The sequence below is a fragment of the Rhipicephalus sanguineus genome, chromosome 9, assembly GCF_013339695.2.
Source record: "Rhipicephalus sanguineus isolate Rsan-2018 chromosome 9, BIME_Rsan_1.4, whole genome shotgun sequence".
NCBI classification, from domain to species: Eukaryota; Metazoa; Arthropoda; class Arachnida; order Ixodida; family Ixodidae; genus Rhipicephalus; species Rhipicephalus sanguineus.
Window position 1 is genome coordinate 109,654,218 of NC_051184.2, and position 21,235 is coordinate 109,675,452.

Consider the following 21,235-nt stretch of genomic DNA (forward strand, 5'->3'; position numbering starts at 1 on the left):
GTGTAGCGTCATCTTTTCGGGCTAACCTGCGCTATTTATCTTAATTGCTGTGGCAGCCGCTAGATGGCACCTCATGTAGAAAAATACGTTGTCATCAGTCGTCTGCGCATTCTACTGTGAGTGAATGTGGAGAGATGGACATCCACTTCGGAGAGCGTGTAAGCATAAAATTCTGTGCGAAGCCTGTCAAGACAGCCACCCAGACGTATGAGCTCCGTCCTGACACCTACGGCTATGAGACATTATCGGGGGCGCGAGTTTTCGAGTGGGACAAGAGGTTCGTTTCGAGGAGAACGTCGGACCTGCCAAAACCGCCGTTTCGGGGAGAACAGCCCTGCCAAAAGAAGCGTTTTCCAACTGTTTCCAAGACCTCCAGAAGCGTTGGAAGCTGTGTATAGACTGCAAGGGAAAATATTTCGAAAGGGCGCTGCACAAATGATTTCAATGTTAAACACATTTTTTTCATGGACTCAGTCTTGAAATTTTAGGGAAAATGGATATGTCTGTATATTTAAATAACAGCAACAAATAAAAATATTCCAGAAGAGAAAACTACGAAGCGCTTGACTGGGGTTTCGAACCTGCGACCCTTCACTCCGCAGCTCACTGGCTTAGACAATAACGCGATGCCTCATTCATTCTCCAGGATACTAATGACAGAATACAAACGCACGCGGCGTTGGGTGAATCGCACGTGACGCCACACCTGGCGAAATTAAAATTCAGTGACACGCGTCCCATGCTGCCTCGTTACCCGCGCTGCGTTTGCGTCGTATTGCTTGCGAGCCACGGTAGTTTTCCATTTTCGGTTGCAGCGCCACGCCACTGGCCAGTCGGCCAAGGAAAACATATCTACGTGGTGAATGATGAAGAGTGGGGCGAAGCTCGGGAGGATATCATCGGTAAACCGTGAATCTTCCGTGTAACGCCCAATCAATCATCATATAAAGAGTGAGAAACACTGTGTGTATATTACAAACATCAAACTTTTATTTTTCCTAATTGGATGATGTTTGGCTTGCGTTGTCCCTTCATTATCACGGCTTTATCATCCGTGAAATGAAGGGATAGCGGTTCCTGTACGGGTTGCAATTGGAAAATTTAAAATACCAGGTCTATACACGTCCCTCAGATGGTCGTTGGTTTCATATGATCAAAGGACGTGCACGTGAGAGCATATTTGGCTGCCATATGTTGTGTTAACCACTCATTGCTCTTTTCGGTAATATCACTATCACTAATAATGTCACTATCACTATCACTAATATCACTATCACTAATAATGTCACCAGCTAACACAAATGGTCTATTCTTGTACTTGTCATAATTACACAATGCCGTGTCAACTAATGTCTTGATAATCCCACTCGACAAAGTGGGTGCAAGGTACACGGTCATGATGATGCATCCATCAAAATCGATGGCAGCATGGCAGCACCGTTGTGGCTCTGTGTCGTTGGTAGTAGTTTCAAATCTTGTGCATTTTCTGTTTGTTTGAGGTATACGGCAACACCACCTGCAGGACGCTCTGCATCATCGATGCACACGACTGGAATGTAGCTTTTGATATACGGTCTTTTGGCGTTTCACGTCTCGGTAAGACAGAGAATGTACACCAGTGGTAAGGATGGGGTCGTGTTCCACATCGTCTACGTGGGCATGCAATGTTCCAACGAAAGTAGTTTGCTTTCAACCATTTTATTTACATTCGTCCTAGCTTCTTCTGCCTTTTAGGGGCGAAGCTCCTTAAAGCGGCACCCGTTCGTCCCCGTCGTAGTGCGTAACCAGTCTTAACGTTAGTACCAGATCTTGACCTCCAAGGTGGTGCCGGTGGGAGATTTCTCCTGTGCGTTGTTGAACAATAAAAAATTCGCAGCGTGCGAATTCTTCTGTCTCTCATTCCCCATTAGCAGCCATTGGCATGTTCCAGTAGGAAACCTTAGTAGAAGTAGAAGTGTAAGTGTTAGCTAAAAGCCGACTTCTTCTGTCTCCCATTCCCATTAGCAGCCATTGTTTACCTCCAAGGTAGTGCCTGGTGAGATTTCTCCTGTGCGTGATTAAACAATGAAATTTTGTTCAAAACGCCGTTGATTGATGAAATAAACCAACGAAAGACGCCAGATGTTTTCTAAAAACAAAATGAAAAGATGCCAGATGTTTCTAAAGCAAAACGAAAAGACGCCAGCTGCTTCACGAAAGACGCCAGATGTTTTCTTAAGCAATGGTTTTCTAAACAATGAAAATTCACAGCGTACATGTAAAATTAAAGTGAGCTGCAAGTCGTCATAACTCTCATCGAACCTTTAGTATAAACGCGCCCGATCTCACGTCGGTGATGATGCACTGGGCAGAATTCACGGAAGATTCACGGTTTACCGATGAACCTCCGCAGCTTCGCCCACTCATCATCATTCACTCCGTGGATATGCTGTGATTTTTATCTAGCCTCTTCTTTTCCGCCTTCTCCAACCAGTTCCTTTGGTTCCTTTGGAACTATTCTAAAACTAGCACGATCTAGCAATATTATATGCAATTATATATATATGGAGCGAGCGCCACCAACACCATCTAGTGAGCACTTAACGAACTAGAGGTGGGTACTACAAACAAACGGAGGATGGACAGGCCCACGGCATATGGAGCTTCGCCCCTCAAAAAAGAGCGTCCTGTGGCTCATGTTGGCGCGTGCTAATGGGAACTCTTTGACTCTTGCAGACTTATACCACAAGAGAGAAGGAACGAGACGGCTGAACCAGAATCACAGTACATATGTTACACCGCGACCAGAATCCTGAGGCTAAAATTACAGTACAAACGCATCAGACACCCAGGAAGAAAAGAGAAGTATGCCGCAAGCGCTGACTAACAACTGTTTTATTCTTTCATATACCAATGCATAAATAAGCCAAAAGCAATGTTACCGCACATGCGCACACAAAAATAGCGCTTAGCCATAACGTGTAACAAGGATGATAGTCTATTAGATACGCCAAGACATGAAATTATATTTAGATGGGTGCAGGGACAAAGCAGTAAAGAAGAAGTAAGAAGGTCAATGAAGGGCCTTCGAGCTTTTTTTTATCGTCAGGAATATGTACCAACTAGAGCCAAATGAACATTTATCCTAGTGACCACAATCGACGCCCGCAGGGAACGCAAACCGTGGCTTCACGTGCCACTGCCAAGCGCCGTCTTTATTGTCTTCTCTTAGGGTCATGCGCTCTGCGGTTTTGCTTGCCGCCCAATAGAAGGCGCTGCAGGGTCTTGGGGCAACACAAGCGCAAGAGTCCGAGAGTAGCATGCGTTCTGCGCATGCGTCCTGGCGGCTCGGAAATTTCTTGGGTCCCGAATTCTAAAACTGTCAAGTGTTTCGCCGGAGTTGGGATGTGCGCCTTCGACTTGTACTTTGATATACAGGGCGTAGTCGACCGTGCTCGCGCGATTATCCCTTGAGGGGTAGTTTTGTACGTCTTGCGCTTTCACCGCAAAGTTTGCGTTGAAGATATACACCACACGAGGGTCACATTGCTCGCTGCAGCGGCCGCGTTTGCAAAAGGAGTGACCTGCTAGCTAGAAGGGCCAAAATAGGAGTTAGATGAAGTAATAACTGTGACAGTTCGCGCTCATTCTATGTATACCTGTGTGTTCTTTTCGTGCCTTCTTCTTTGTGTTTGAGCAGCGCGGTGCAAGCGCCGAGCTGTGAGAGTTGTTAGTTCGCACTCGGCTTCTCTGTTTTCTTTTCCTGCGTCCTTTGTGCTTGAGCACAGCGCAGCAAGTTTCTAGCTGCTTGCCGTTTTTTTGTGACATACCAATTTCTTACTATCATATTCATTGCTTCGACCTTGAGGCGAAACGGCGACTTTTTTATCTGACGTTGATTTTTCTTGCATGCTGATGTTAATGGGGGTCGGTTTTACAAGTGATTTGATTTGTCGACCTACATATTCCTACATCTATCTATCTAGGCGCCTACGCCGGGGTGCTGTCGTGATCGCCTCCTTAACTTAGGGTATACCGAAATTGGTATGGGTAGGTAACTAGATTTCACAAATATGACTGTGTGTTCATGTCATGTATGAATGACTTGAAAATCCTGTCGCGTACGTCGTTAACCCCTTTCCTCCAGGCACGTGCGGAACATGCTCGTATACCACGGGCCGTGGTATGCGGGTATGGGCCACAGTTGTCTGACAGTTTATTTTGATCCAGGAACGGCGAGAACAGACATTGGAAATTTAAATGCAAGAGCTTTAAAAAACACTGACATCAGCAGCGTTGACTCGATGAATGCAAATAATAAAAATCAGGATTCCAGCAAGGATCGAACCCATCTGTTCTGCGTCGCAGTCAGGTATTCTACCACAGAGCCACGCCAGATGTCGAAACTGCTTTGGACATAGACCCTATGCAGGCGTAATATCAGTGCAACGCCAGTTGTCGTTGCAGTGCTGGTTATCTAATTTTATAACTTATCATTAAACACAACACATGTACTCCTATGACACAGGCGTCATGTGGGGTTAACGTCCTTTGTGCAAGAGAATCGACAACTGCGCTAGTTGGTTGAAACGTATGGTTTGAATTTTCTAAGCGCATTTGTGGTTCCAAATTTATGAGCGTCGTCCGCAAAGAGAGGGCTGAGGCTCTTCTCGAGACCCGCATGCAGATGCCGAACGACAACGTGGCGCTCTTCACGGAAGAAATGACCAGGCTGTTCCGTCACGCATACCCTACCATGGCCAAAGAGAAGAAAGCTCGCCTTCTCCTGCGAGAAGTCAAGCAGGAGCTCTTCGCGGGGCTCGTGCGCAACCCACCCAAGACCATCCAGGAATTCCTGTCCGAGGCAACGACGATCGAGAAGGCTCTCGAAATGGGCACCGGGCAGTGCAATCGCCGCTCAATCCAAGACAGCACAGCTGTTCACAGCTTCGGCTCTGATTATTTACGCAAAATGATTCGATCAATCGTGCGAGAAGAGCTGCGAAAGCTTGCACCTTTTCCGCAGCCTGAAGTGACTTCGATCGCTGACGTTGTGAGGGAGGAAATTCAACAGTCACTGGCTGTTCCTCCGCAAGCACCGCCGCAGCCGCAAGCCTTGAGCTATGCTGCTGCAGCCCGACGCACCAACCCCCCTTTCACGCCCACGTCAAGATGCCACACAGCCGCAGTACCGTCGCCAGACGCCGCCGCCACCACCGACGCCATACCGCCCGCCTGTCGGCCAGCGCTACACATCGAGAAAGACCGACGTTTCGCGCGCCCACGACCATCGTCCAATCTGCTACCACTGCGTAGAAGCCGGCCACACCTACCCCCGCTGCCAGTACCGACAGATGGGACTGCGTGGGTTCGCCATTGACGCGCCGCGTCCACAGCGAGGTGAACGACCACGCCACATCGCCGACAACATCGCAGGAGCGCAATGGACCCCCCGAGGACATTCCCGATCGCCGTCGCCAGGCCGTTACGGCTCTCCCCAACGGCGACCGTACACCGGTCCAACCCGGGGCCGTTCGCCTAACCCGTATCCGAAAAACTAAAGGCAGCAACCGAGGAGGTGCGGTTGCTGTACGACGAAACACCGAAGATCCTCGGCCGCCGACGATGACGTCGCAACGAAATCTGAAGTACACACAGCAAGCTGAACGGAGCCCTGACGTCGAAACTTCGCGACCCGAAGACCTTACGACGTAACGTCAAAGCAGCGGGACAAACCGATGTAGCCGTGAATCGACGGCATGAGCTAACCGCAACGCTAGACGACGAACCACCGACCTTGACGTGCTTATTGATGGCCACACCGTCACCGCTCTGGTCGACACCGGGGCCGACTACTCCGTCGTGAGTGACCCGTTCACCGCCAAACTGAAAAAAGTGAAGAACGCTTGGGAAGGACCCGAAATCCGGACACCTGGAGGCCACCCAATAACACCAACTGGAATGTGCACGGCAAGAGTCGCGATTGACGGCCAGACTTATCCGGTCAGCTTCGTAGTCCTGCAGCGTTGCTCAAGAGATGTCATCCTTGGTATGGACTTCTTAAGCTTACACGGTGCAGTCATCGACCTGATATCCGTGTCGATAACGCTATCCGCAGACAATGTACTACCGCCCCACGCCGCTAGGAAAGCACGCCTTGAATGTGCTGGAAGACCAGATCACCATTCCCCCTCGCTCCAGTGTCATCATTTCCGTCGGCACTCAGAAATCATCAGACATGGAAAGCGTCATTGAAGGCGGCCAGCACCAGTTGATTAACCGCGCGATTTGCGTCGCAAGAGGAATAGCCGTGCTGCGGAGCGGGAAAGCAACAGTGATGCTCACAAATTTTGGCAACGAGTACAAACACGTGAACAAAGGTACGGCGGTCGCCTACGTCGAAGAGATCATGGAAGCCACCACTGCTTTCGCCCTTACCGATTCTTCCGAGGCTACTCCGACGAACCAAGCTTCTCAACCTCCTTTCGACGTTTATCCCAGCCTCCCAAAGCATAAGCAGGAACAGCTGAAAACCTTGCTCCTGCAATACAAGGATTGCTTTTCATGGTCATCAAGAATTCGGCAGACCCCTGTCGCAAAACATCGCATCATTACAGAGGAAAATGCCAGACCACTCAGTCAGCGCCTGTACAGAATTTCGACGCGGAGAACGCGAGACCATAAACAAACATCACGAAAAAGGACGTGTACCCTCTCCCACGCATAGACGACACCCTGGATCGCCTCCACAACGCGAGGTACTTTTGTTCAATCGATCTCAAGACTGGCTATTGCCAAATCTAACTCGACGAAAGAGACCGAGAAAAGATTGTCTTTATAACACCAGACGGCCTCTTCGAGTTCAAGGTCATGCCTTTTGGTCTTTGCTCGGCACCTGCGACTTTCCAACGCATTATGGATGCAGTACTGGCAGGGTTGTAGTGGCAGACTTGCCTCGTGTACTTGGACGACGTCATTGTGTTTGCCTCAAACTTCGACGAACTCCTCACACGCCTTGACGCTGTATTCCAAGCAATCAACACCTCTGGCCTCACCTTGAAGCCTGTAAAGTGCCGCTTTGCATATGAGGAGCTACTGTTCTTGGGTCACGTCATCAGCAAGTCCGGAGTGCGCCCAGACCCGCGGAAAACAGCTGCCATCGCTGCCTTCCCCCAACCACTGACAAGAAGGCAGTACGTAGATTCTTCGGCTTGTGCGCCTATTACAGACGCTTCGTCAAGGACGTTTCACGGATCGCCGTAGCACTAACGCAACTCACGAAGACCGACGGTGAATTCACGTGGAACACAGCGCAAGTTGAAGCATTTCAAGAACTGACACGACACCTGCAGGTACCACCGATACTTGCGCATTTCGACGAATACGCCGATACGGAAATCCACACAGACGCAAGCAGCGTAGGACTCGGCGCCGTCCTTGTGCAGAAGACTGACGGACTGGAAAGGTTCATTAGTTATGCTAGCCGGTCGCTATCCAAGGCAGAAGCTAACAATTCCACAACGAAAAAGGAGTGTCTTGCCATCATCTGGGCTACGTTAAAGTTTCGCCCCTGCCTCTACGGCAGACCCTTCAAAGCTGTGAGCGACCACCACGCATTGTGTTGGCTAGATAACTTGAACGACCCTTCAGGTCGCCTCGCACGGTGAAGTCTGAGGCTTCAAGAATTTGACATTACCGTCATTTACAAGTCCGAAAGAAAGCACTCTGACGCTGACTGCCTGTCTCGTGCCCCCGTCGACCCATCAACGCAGGACGACCAGGATGACGACAATTTCTTGGGCACCGTAAATGCCGACGACTTCGCCGAACAAAAGCGACCCGACGCGGAACTCAGGGGAATTACAGAATACCTCCAGGGTAGTACCGCCGTTGTCCCGAACTACCTTCTCGTGGTGCCCTCAGCATTGCGACCAGAAGTCCAGAAAACGTTTTTTCTTGCTCACTGACGAGCACGCTGCCAACCGAGTAATCGACATGAACGCGTCTGGTGCCACGGGCCAGTGTTTCCTCCAGTTTGATCAAAGATAGGAGGAGTTGCACAGGCGAAGCATCGCACCAGGTAATTCCATATTCGTGAAGCGCGCTCTCGTCGCTCCTACAGTACGCCTCCCGCCATAAACGCTGACACGTCCAGTGTTACACTTCGTGATCTTCAACGTGTTTGTATCAACGACAATCAGCAATCCAAAATATAAAATATCTATGCAACGCAGTTCTTGGTTTACGTTGCTTCACTCATGTACAGTTTGCATTCGTTGTTTTGCATTAAATTTGGTGTTCTTACTGAAATCTACCAGGTTGCCGGCATCAATGTGGCTACTGCGATCAGAGAGATCCATTTGCCCTAGTGGTCTCACTTGCGTACAATACAAGTTATTTCCTTGTGATTGTTTACGGACAATGAAACATTTCCTACTGCGCTACCTCTTCGTTTCTTCCTGTTCGATGAAAACATACCATTTCATGAAGATCATACTGTCCTAAAAGTTTTGATGCGTATCTCCTGCAACCCATCGGCACCATCGTTGTCTAAAGGCGACAGGAAAACGTGAAATCGACACTGAAAATCTAAAAGCAGCAAAAAACGAGAATCCTGTCACGGCATAAGCTTTCTGATCATGTAAAACATACTGAACATTATACAGCAAAGAGTAAAGCTAGAACATTACAAGAAAAATGAAAGAAATTCAAATTATGCTTTTTGTTATGCTACGTAATCTAGAAAGGATTACTGTCGAGGTCTACATGCACCAGCGTAGCGAAAAGGTCTGTGCTTAAGCCCTGAAGAGTTGGCTGTGCTGCCGCTGAAAGTTGTCGCCCGGGATAGAAGAAATGCAAAACCGTTTAGCGTGTTTTGAGCATGTAACGCACAACAAAAGACAGGGGCTGAGTGACAGCCTACGAAGAAGGTCGCTGTCCTCGTTTGTGCTCTATCTTTATCGTGTGTTGTGCGCTGGATGCCAAAATGGAACGTACCAACATTACCAGGCATGTTATTTAATTTAAAGTACTACATAGCCTGCTACGGGTCGGCGTTAAGTTGTCTTGCTTAACTGTGAAATAAAGAGTACCCCTGCCATGAACCGTTGGTGTTTTAAAGACGATAGTCTTTCTTGGGGAACTTAAACGCAGAAATTTTGGTCTGTCTTTCTGTCTGTCTGTCTTTGTGTTTGTCGGCACGTCCCTCGATTCAGCCACTCGGCCAAAGTTGAACCACTTGCCCAAGGGCCAGCCATCTTGTACTGGTACGGCTGTTCATACTTGTGAACGTTGTCGATCAAAAAGTAAATATCATGCATATCTGAGGTGCAACATCACTAGGTAAGTATTAGGTGGCGTGTTCCTTTAATAGAAAATGCATACATACGTAATTTTAAGGACCCTAGTTTCTTAAGCTGCGCTGAAATGCATAAGAATGGAAGCTTGAGCGAGTTGGTATGCGTTCATCTTTGTTGAAACAGCGCTCACTAGACGACGACGAAGTAAAAGAAGGCACAGGACAGGCGCTGCCTGTCCTGTGCCTTCTTTTACTTCGTCGTCGTCTAGTGAGCGCTGTTTCAACAAAGCTGAAAATGCGACTGCGCTGAAATTTGCCTTCCTCCGTGCCCTTCGCACGAACTCATTGTTGTGTTTCGGTTTCGGTTCTGTATTGCACTGTAAGAATGCCATGGGTTCGTGTTGAAAAACTTTAGTTTTGAGAAGGCCATAAAGGTGAAAAAAAATATTTAAAAAATGAAAAAGCAGCGTTGTGGGCGGCCTTCAGGCTGCCGGTTGTGGGCGCCGCTCTGGCGTTCCTGTTTTACCCAGGCGACGTGCAAATAAAAGAGTGTGTGGAGAGTACTCGTTGAGTGCGGACGTTTCTCTGCTTCAGCGCTTCGCGCCAAACCGCGTTTTCGGGCTGGCTGGCGTCCCCGCCGGTCGCGTTGGTCACCGCCGGTCTTCGCCTGCTGCTGCGCCGGGACTACCAGCACGCAACACAGCACTCATGTTTCCCGACGTATTGCCAGATGGCGTCCACATCTCACACAGCGCCTCTTCTATCGTCTTTACACGACATTTGCAGCGAAGCACGCAGATACGCGGCCAATTTTTTATTTTAACATTTTTTTAGGAAAGTTCTGAATTATAGGAGAGCAGTAAGCTGTAGCGTTTGTCGCTGCAACAGAAGCAGTAACAGCATTCATCAATGGAGCCGAATGAATAAGAGCGACAAAACGCTGGTATTCCGCTTCAGCACTAACTGTGGCGCAAGTTTTTGGGGAACTTTTCCCTCAGAACATGCGTTTAATTTGAAAGTCATCTCGTCTATGACGAGCAAGGAGGCTATTTTCCCCGTGAAACGTGAAACATATTTAACATTCCTGAATGTGACGGGTGGCGCCGCTACAATTCCGAGACTACCACTACAAACGCTGTCCGCTGGCGCCCATGGCGATCGTTGACTCGGAACAGATGGCCTACAGACACGTCAGGTGGGGTGTAGCTGAAGAGTAGCAACAGGTGCGCTGCAGAACCGCTCGGCCTGTGTTGTTTCTGAGAGCCTCTGCTTGTGAACGGCCCCGAAGCCGCGGTCTTCAGCCCAAATATTACGTCCTCGATGTGGGATCGTTCGAAATTGTTGGCGAGAGGGCAGGTGTGAACGATAACGAGAGAAATCAAGATCCTTTGCCTTATGGAGAAAATGTGGCCAACAGAAGCTTGGCGTGTGCGTGTCTGACGTGCTTATTAAATGCGAAGCATTTCTTAGCGAACCTCACGCAGTTTGGCCGTTTCTATCTACGTATCTATCTATCTATCTATCTATCTATCTATCTATCTAGCCGCCTACTTCTGGGTGCTCTCCTGATCGCCTCCATAACTTGTAATATACCAAAATTGGCATAGCAGGGGATCAGTGTATGGCGAACACGATTCACTGGTCGTGACATGAATAACGCAAAATACCTGTCGCGTGCGTCATGAAACCCTTTCTCTCAGTCACGTGTGGCACATACCCGTAAACCAGAGTTTATATCATGCGGGTATGTGCCACAGGTGATACAGTGTCTCAACCAACACAGTAACGGTGAACACACACAGTGACGCGCAAGGAAAGTGATAATAATATTAATTGTTGGGGTTTTATGTCCGAAAGCGACGATATCATATGAGAGGCGCCGTAGCGAAAGGCTCCGCAAATTCTGACCATCGGGTATTCTTTAAGATGTACCGAGATCGCACACAACACGGGCATTCGGCATTTTGCCATCGAATTGCTACCGCCGCAATTCGAATTGCTACCGCCGCAGCCGGGATCGAACCTGAGACCTTCGTGTCAGCAGCCGAGCGCCTTAACCGCTACACCACCGCAGCACACGCAAGAAAAGTGAGGAAACTGAAGACAGAACACCCCTGGAAGACGCTTAACTACCACCCACTCTTCCACGTGGCCCGCGACGTGCACCACGTAGATTACGCAAACACCGCGTCAATGCCTCCTACAATAAATATGCTGAGAGTACCAGGCCTCTCATCATTACCGGTGACATCAACACTGATTTATCAAGACCCAACAACGCTTGGTCCTTATACTGCGTGAAACACGAATTGGATGTGGAGAGGGCATCAGAAGACCTCGCTGCCACGTCCACGACGGGAGGCATCATAGATAATTTTATCGTAAGAGGCATCCAGGATTTCCATCAGCTGCACTATACCTCGCACTTCACTACACTTAGACTCCTCATAACCGCTATCACGAACGGATCCGATTAACAAGTCCCGTCCAGCTGCTGGTGCTCACTGATCACGGTGCTCATGACCTTAGTCAAGAACTGCGAAGAAACCCTTCCACACATGCACACGGGTTCGTGAAACGTACGTGCGTTCTCCGACAAAATGTATAAGTATGAGCCTAACAACTGCAACTGTGACTGTAACGTACGAGCAGTGCGCCTGCGCGTGCCACTCGGCCATGTATTTATCTAGGGAAGCTTTCCTGAATGAAGCTTAGTTGCGAGTAACGCCTGTCCTGTGCATCTGTGTTTCTTCTTTGTCATGTTCGGATTCGCGCTATCTGGTATTGAAGAATATAATCACTACATATCAGCTTACCGCGTCTGGTGTTGGTAACACCCATGTTGCTCTTGCCATCGTTACGCAACTGTAAATAACTGGTTATATAATAAATATGCGACTCTTCAACATGTGAGTGTGCGTATATCACTTCCATATTTCTCTAGCGTCATTCCGTAACGTTTCGCTCAATATGAAAAATTACGCCACAGGCACCATCTGGCGCATGATTCGCATAATATCGATTCCCACGGTGCGTGGGATCTGCCGAATTTTTTTCTTTCTTTCTTTCTTTCTTTCTTTCTTTCTTTCTTTCTTTCTTTCTTTCTTTCTTTCTTTCTTTCTGTTGAATTCCCTCCTTCATGCCGGAGATTTGACATTAACCCACGCGCAGAGCAGAGAAACCTTTCTACTGCTGCAGGCAACAACGCCGGTCATGCGTTCATATCCTGACATGAGTGAAGTGGGGTTTTTTGGAGGTACACTGTGTACAGCGACAGTGGCCCTCCTGATTTTTGATATGCTTCACTGTATACCGAAGATCGGAAACCCATGATCTCTCCTTTGTTCTTTTTTCTGAGAAGGAGAATAATTTAAGTCATGAGAAAGAGCAAGAACGAAATCATGAAACCAAAATTGGTTCCATAAATAATGGGTGCACAACCATAACTTGTGAGGATTTTGAACCATGAGTTTACTTTCAGTAATTACACATCCCCTGCTGACTTGAGGTAGGTTCAGAGATAATGTATCGAAATGTGTACTGATATGAGCAGTTTCTTGGAGGCCGTGGTTAGGTTGGAAGAGGCAAAAACAGTCAGAATTACTATGGTAGAAGCGTGAGTGGACTTGTGATTCATGTCTGAGAAGAATGTATATGAAAACACCGCACGAGAAAAATACTGTGCACATGCCATTGTTTTGTTCGTGAATCTGTTTTAGTGGTGACATTCAGTGGACAGTGTCTGACAAATCGTCAATTATAGGATACTAAGTTAGTTAATTGCCCAACACTCTAAACTGTATGGTATGTTTCAATGTATTATGTGTGACTGTAAACTTACGAAAATGTAGAAATGCGTATACATACTGTAAGTTCGCTTGGCTCTAACGTGCATTGGATTTATGCGCATTGATCGCATCACGCTCATTTTTGCAGAAGAACGTAAAACTTATTCTGTGTTGTGTATAATTTAGCAGTAAAGATATTTTCTGCAAAAGTGAGAACGAAGTAAATACTCTAAGTTAATGTCATTGAAATCCATAAGCTGTGCATCTGATCAGCTGGGCAAGTAGTAAAACCTTATGAAATGACAAAAACCGAAGCGCATAAGAAAAAGAAAGCTATGTTCAAGTGCAAAGAAGTGTATTTTAACTCACCGGTGCGCACGCCCATATGGTGCATGGTTATTCCGTTTTTGTAGGTAGTCTCCGAGTGCTTTGCCGGCGTTGAATTTTCATGCTGGAAGCTGTACAGCACATTGTTTATAAAGTATCTATAAACGTTGGCACAGCCGCTGAAGCGCCGCAGCTTGCACGATTCACAGGCTTCAGACACGTTTGCTTTGTGCTAGCGGCATGTAGAGTTTGGCTCAGAGACGAAGCTGCGTAACGCCGATCGAAGAAAAAGACCGCGGTACAAATTGAATGAAATAAGCGACTGAAACGCAATTGATGCCAATGGGCTGCTGATTTACGAGCGTCAGTGTAATCTCAATACTGGGCCTCAAACAATGAAGCTTTTGTAGTAATTATAGAAGTAGCACAAAAACCAATCCCTGACAGCCCAAAGAAAAATGACATGATAACTAAGCTTCTAACAATCTTTTGATACATTCTGAAATAAAAGTTCTAGTCGTGTTGAGCGCCCCTAACACGGAAAGTGGAAACCTACTTATCCGACCGCTAAAAGATGAGTCAATAGCTCCACTCTGCGTGCATATCGATGGAACTTGCCGCGGTTGATTTTTGCGCCCTCTGCGGCGATCGCTGGAACTTGAGACTTTCCGGGGCCTTATAGTAATCTAAATCATGGGTTCTCGAACTGCGTTCCACGGGACCCATGGGTTCCATAGGAGACATCTTAGGGTTCCGCGATATGCCACAAGGAATGCAATTCGCTCCAGTTTTACCTCCATTAGCAAATATTTCATATAATTATTAGACAAGTGAATTTGTATTGAATTTTGCATTTAACGATTCCATCGCACGCCGCATCAGCACATAGGGTGTCTGCAGGTAGGCAGAGACCCATGTGGTATCAGCACTAAGACTCGTCGTAGAGTGCGTGCCATGAAACTGGTAGCATCAAGTAATGAAAAACTGTGCTTGATGCATAGCAACGCGAATATGACCGGTACACCTTCGAGGAGCGCATTTCTGTACGCTCGCCGGCGCCGGTTTTTCGCGTACATCGCTGTCACTTAAATTTGTTAGTTATAAAAGCTTGCCTTGAAACTCTTTCTCCCGTATTGCTGGATATTAAAAAAAATAGGTTGTGAGATTTCGAGAGGCGTCCTTGTTCTTTTTGCAGAAGAAATATTGTCTTGATGCTGAAAGGCTCTTAAAAGGAAAAAAAAACTTCGTTTTTTTGAAGGCTACAGACTAATAGTGTTGTCAGATGTTAAATACATTAACTTAGAAAAGAGATTATCAAGTCGATAGTACTTTGTGATGTTGATGCCCATTAGTTCTCATCAGACGTCTGATATTAGGCGCTGCTCTATGCAAAACAATATATAAGGCACTCATACAGTTCTTCAGCACTGCTACGGTTGCCAAAAGCAACGCGCAGTGCTACAGGTCGGCCACACAAAAGCTGTTGGTAGTAGGAGACATTCTATTGTTTCTTTTTCTCGTTTTTATACCTTACTTCGTTGCGTGGGTGACGCCTGAATGTACTCCAAACTGTACTATGGTAGACCAGTGAGTTCTCTCGGTAATCTCTTGCCATAATGACAGAATGGCCATACCACAGGGGAACTGCTCCAAACTGTACTATGGTAGACCAGTGAGTTCTCTCGGTAATCTCTTGCCATAATGACAGAATGGCCATACCACAGGGGAACTGTCAATGGAGCCGAAGAAATAAGACCTACAGAACAATGGTCTTCCTTCTCAGCACCGACTGTTGCGCAAGTTTCTGAGATAACGTTTTTCTGAGATTATGCGCTAAAACAGAAAGTGCTGTCGACTTCAACATGAAACGAGGCTATCTTGAGTAAGAAATGCCAATCCTTATTTAAAGCTCTCGATTATTACGATGACGGCAGCTACAAGGCCGAGACTACCGCAACAAACCGTGCTCGTCTGCGTCTGAGTCAAGCGGCTGTTCTGTACTCGGGGCAGCTTAGCTACAGAAACGGCAGGTGCGATTTGGTAGTTTGGTCAAACTTCATGTATTGTCCTGAGGGAGGTGACTAGCGTCCGGTGGCCTGCTCCCACGTTGGGTTGGGCAGGCCAGTGCCCTCTAGAATATTTTCAGGCCTGCTCACTACTCCCGGAGTGGCTTTTGACGTCATCCATTTTTGACTCTCGTCTCCTGCCGAGTAGACGTGCGCATGCATGCTCCCGCCGTTCGAGAGAGTAGGATCGCTAAGCCTGACGAAGCCTGTCGTGGCATACTGGTTTTTCTTTTGGCGTCTGCATGAAGACCGTGGTCTGCGTTGGTGAAGTGCTGCGTGGTGATGTGATGTGATCCGTTCACTGAATGTTCGCGTTGTACACTTGGAAGCTCTCCCAATGAAGCAGTGCTCTGGGCCCAAGTGTCGCCGATATTTACAATGTACCGAAGGTTCCAGTGTTTTCAGTCTCCCAAGGCGACCAAAAAGAGAAATGAGAGCGTGCCCTTCATCGGGTGACATCGATATGCATTCTCTCCGTGATTCGAAGGTATGTGTACGTCTATCCGCCTCGTGCGCTGCTGCTTCGAGGTGTACTGGTGGCGCCACCAACGGCGAACGGTGGCTAAAGGTGGATACGCGCGGCTCATCGAAGCCGTGGGCAAAGCGCCCGTTACTCGCCGTTTTTCCATTCATTTTTCATTCTGGTTTGACATTTGTACTGCCGACGCTGCTCCACTAGACAACCATGCCGTTTGTTACGTCGATTGTTCTGTATTATTTGTTTTAAAATGGCAGGCCCGTTTTTTTATGCGTGCGCGTGATGCACTGCGTACGTTTCTTACGTCCACGTGTCCAAGCTGTTTGCGTGATCTGTTAACACAGATGAAATAAAAACTGTTGCAGTACAAAACAGCATTCTTGTTTTATTGGACACCTCAAACAATACAACAACATTGACTAATACGGCTGTATGCCTGCTTAAGAAACGCACAAAAGACACGCGTTTTTTCTTCGCCCAACACTCGTAGCACTCAACTAGGCCAAGAAAACCAAAATCTAACTTGCTGAACGTTTTAACAGCCGTCACAGAGCTGCATAATAATGCGTGAGAGTACTTTAGCAAATGACCAACAAACATTCACACAGCGTTTTTTTTTGTTCACAGACCGTGTTAACATATGAGAAAGTTCTAACTGCATTGCAATCATATATTTGGAATATCAAAGCACTTTCACCATTGAAGCCACAATCCTCTAACACATGCGCTTTAAGCTGAGCATGGCATTAATCAGACTTATATAGGAAATGCGCACGCGTGGCATTACTCAGATTTATATAGGAAATGCGCACGCGTGTAATGTATCTCGTATGCTAGATTCTCCTTCGGTACGTGCAGCTCAACATAAAATGCGATTCTAGAACTAATGTTCGCGGAGTAGCGAGCATATAGAAGGGCAACTCCTTACAGCTTCACTTACCTTTGCAAAAATGGTATTCTAATTGCAATTCAATATTAACCGACGCAACAACGATAACAACACACTTCTTGCACAAAGGCGTACCAGGTTTACGCACGAGGCCAAGCGCGATATTTTAAGTGTAGCACAATCTTGCGCGTACAGTGCGCTAGAATATTCTGGCACAATGTCGTCAAGCTTGCAGTCACTTCAGCGGTTCCCACGATGTAGCACCAGTTGACGTCCTCACGTCATCAAACTGCTACGACGCCGAGAACTACACACACAGCTGGCTTGGAAAAACGCGGTCTTGCAGGAGGCCATCTTGTCCAGCAACCAACAGACAAAAGTCCACAACTGAGGCGTCTGAAACATTGCCGTTGATGAGATGACAGCTGAACGAAATCAGGGCTCATCGTCCGACGTGTGGCCACCGCCTTAACACAATATTAACGTTGCAACGTTCAAGGAAGACGCGACGAAAGCGACGAGCCCAGCCGGTCTTGTCGGGTGCGCTACTGCACAGTGCAGAGCGCGCGCTCTCACGGTCACCGAAAGAAATAAAAGAAAGTGGAGAGAGGAGTTAGCTTGGAGCATAGCGAGTAGAAATCAATGTAACATGAACAGTAGGTTTTTTTTTGTCCGCTACTCTGGGTTGGGGTCCCGTTCTCCTTTCCCTCCAAAATTTAACTTGGCTCTGCCCTGTTCATTTTTCTTTTCTCATTGGCATTGCCTGCTATATTATTATGGCGCAGGCCGAGGTTTTATTTTTATATTTATTTATTTTTTTCTTTCTTTTTCATACCTCACAATAAAGAAAGTCGGTGGAAACAAGAGGAGATGTTGCGTCGGCGGTGTGGCGTATTGTCGAGAGATGGCGCTAGTTTGTTTTTGAGCAACAGAATCGCAAACTTCATTCAAAATGCGTGGGATCCTATGGGGGGTGGGGAGAGGGTGCAACGGCATGAGCCGAGCGGTGCCGTCACCATACCGATGCACGAGGCGGATAGCTTTTCAGGTGTCTTAAAGGCAGCACCTCTAGCTCGTTCGGTTCATTTGATAAAATAATGATGTCGTGTGCGCTTCTGACTTGTTAGCGTAAGCCTTGACATGAGGCACATTTAGCTGAGCGTCGCTGACGCTCACCCCCGCGATGATGTGGCGTCCCCAGGCAGTGCATAGACACGGCCGCTACATAAAAAAAAACGGTCGCCGTCAATGGGTGAGGGCGGGTCGGCTGAGCGGAAGCTGTTTTGGGTGAGGGCGCCACTAGCACGGTCCTCAAGGCAGACGCCGGTTCGTGTTACTATGTGGTCGCCTGAGCATTTATGAGTGTCCCTGGGCATTTTCGTGCGCTTTCTCGTGTCTTTCTTGTGCGTGACCGCGGGTGTGAGCAGCTTGCCTCATGTTTCCTGCGCCTGAGTACGGTTTTTTGGTGCGCGCGTGTGTGGCAGATGGTTTTTTCAAGCGGCGTGATGACGCGAAGCTGTTGTGTGCCGCTGTGCAACTCGAACGCGTGAAAAGACGCTACTGCGAAGTACCACGTATTCACATGCAATCCACGGGCTACACCTTGAGCGGCAGCACCAGCCACTCCAGGGACTACGACCTTCTTGTTAAGAAGGCAGCAGACCTCGTGCGACAGGAGGATGCACAACGGGCCAGCCCACCTCGCCTCTCAGCCACCACCACCACAGCAAAATGTCGCACGAGGAAACTGAGAGACGCCACCAGCTTCCTGCGCAAGGGGGAGGCCCCGAGCACTCCCAGGCGTACACGAAGGGCGACGAAAACCTCGGCCTTCCCGCGGCGCACACCACGGGCGAAAACAGACAAGGCAGAGAACGGCACAAACCTCCCTGCTTCCATCAACGTCCCCCCTCAATACGAGGCAACACAGCAGACGGCCGCCGCAATTTTCTCGCCGCAAACATCGTCTGCCACCGCCATTGAAGGAGCCCCCGCCATCCCTCCATTTCCCAAGAATGGCAAGGAATGCAACCAAGGAGAGACGGAGCTGGAAGAAAACCTGTCTTCCCTCCCTCGCCAAGAGAGCTACAGGAACACAAGTCACGAGTTCCCCTCTCCCTCCTCGTGCTCGCAAGTCACCCCGGCATTCTCCCCTCCCGCCGTCTCAACCGCGGAGAGCAGCCCGACCGGTTCCCCACCTGCCCCCTCCGCAGCAACTGCCTCCCCACCTGAACAAGCTCGAGAGGCCGCGGCCACCGCAAACAGCCCGGGAGCCCTTTTCCCTCCTGCCCCCAACCCTGATGTCACGGCGTCAGCGAAGAAGGGAAGCAAACAGCTGACACAACAAGCAGCCCAAACACAAGCGAGCGGCGAGGCCCCCCCAAAAAGGAGCCAGCTCCTCACTCGCCCAAGCTGTGTATTGGGCACCCTAACTACTGAAACGGAGGCAGCAGCCTTTCCCCTGCTCCCCCCTACCGGTGCCCCCCCCCCCTGGCACCCCTCTGTGCGCCCCACTTGTTTCAGCTCCACAGAGTGCCCTTGCAATACCAAAAACGAAAGGAAGTGCTCAGAATGCTGCTGCGCCTCGCCGCCCCGCACCCCGGGCCAATGCCAGCGGCCCTGTGGAGACGGTCCTGTACCGGCCCAGGAACAGGAGAACAAGCTTTCACTCATCCACACGGGAGGCCATCTCCTCGTTCCTGGCCACAGTAGACGGTGTGGTTCGCGTCCGTGTCAATTTCAGACGCAACGTCGTCGCCGCAGACACGCCCACCGGCTCTCCACTTGACCCGCTACTGAGCATCAGCGACATATGCGGCATCGCTGTGCGTGCGAGGCAAGCCGCAAACAACACGTGCAGCGGCATCATATTCGGTGTTGACACGGCACTCGGAGAGGAAGACATCCGGGAGAACATCTCATCGAACCTCCCTGTGACCTCGTGCTCTCGTTCCGGGCACAACATCATCGTCCGCTTTGAGGGCAGCAAGCCACCCACGGAGGTTGCCCTCTACAAGCAGCGCCGTACCGTCAAACCACGACGCCCGCGGCCTGTCCAGTGTGGCCGCTGCCTACGGTACGGCCACGTACAAGCGGCTTGCACTTTCGACCAGCGCTGCCTCCGCTGTGGGGGTGCCCACGAGCCCGTTGAATGCACGGCCGCAACACCGAAGTGCATATTCTGCGGCGACAAACACCTCGCCACAGAACGACGTTTCCCTCGCTGGCAGAGGGAGCGCCAACTGGCAGAAGCCCGCACCCACGCCAGCAGAGAGCCGGGACACCATGAGACACATCCACAACAGGGCGCCAAGAAGGCCTCAGCCCCGAGCTCCTTCAGGCAGACGCATGCCTCCCAGCCAGTCAGGCAGGGCGTGCTCTTCGCTGACATCGCCGGCGGTCACTCTGGGAGTGACTCATCGGCAACACACACAGCTCCCAATGATCATTCCACCAGTGATCGGCGCGAGTCGGCGATTGCCGTGCTAGCGGCAGCAGTGCGTACAGCGCTGGAGTTCCTCCCACCCAGCTCCCCAGCCTACTCGCTGTGCGTGGCGGCTCTCGCCACACACCAGGCTCTGAACCAGCATGGCGAGTAGTACACACCACCGCCCCAGGCTGCGCATCCTGCCATGGAATTGCCGTTCGCTGCGCCGCCGTCATGCTGAGCTAGCGGAGCACCGGTCTCTGCGCGACTTTGACATTCTTTCTCTGCAAGAGACGCGCGCCAGCGCGGAGGACCTCTCGCTTCGTGGCTTCATCAGCTACAGCGGCCCGGCAGTATGCGCGGAGAACAGCTGTTCGGATGTGCCTTGCACGGATACCGATCACGCCCCCGGCGCCCCCCGAACTGCTCTGTATGTGCGCGCGTCCATCGCACACGCGTGCATCTCCTGCGAGTGGTTCTGTGACGACGACGTGGAGTGCGTGGCTGTGACGGTTCGCATGGGTGGTGTCGATACCTCGGTGGCATGTGTATACGTCCGTCCGAACGTCAGCTGTGACTTTGCTTTCGTGCCACACCTTGCCGCGGCGCTATCAACTGACTGTGTCGTCTGTGGAGACTTCAACGCGCACCACAACAGCTGGGGCTCCGCGACGGTAGACCTACGCGGCCGGTGCCTGTCGGACGCGATTGCCACTGCAGGCCTCGTTATCCTAAACACCGGCGAGCCAACTTTCGTCCACCGCGGAAGCCGCCCTTCCTGCATCGACCTGGCACTGGTGTCACAGTGCTGCTCCTACACGTGGACACGAGCCCATGACACCGCCGGGTCGGATCACTACCCCATCCTCCTCTCCCCCACTCATCCGTGTCGTGGGGCGACGCGAGTGTACGATGTGGTGAGATGGGGTGTCTTCCGTGAGCTGTGTTCTTCCCGACAGCCCGCGAGTGACTACTTCTCGCAC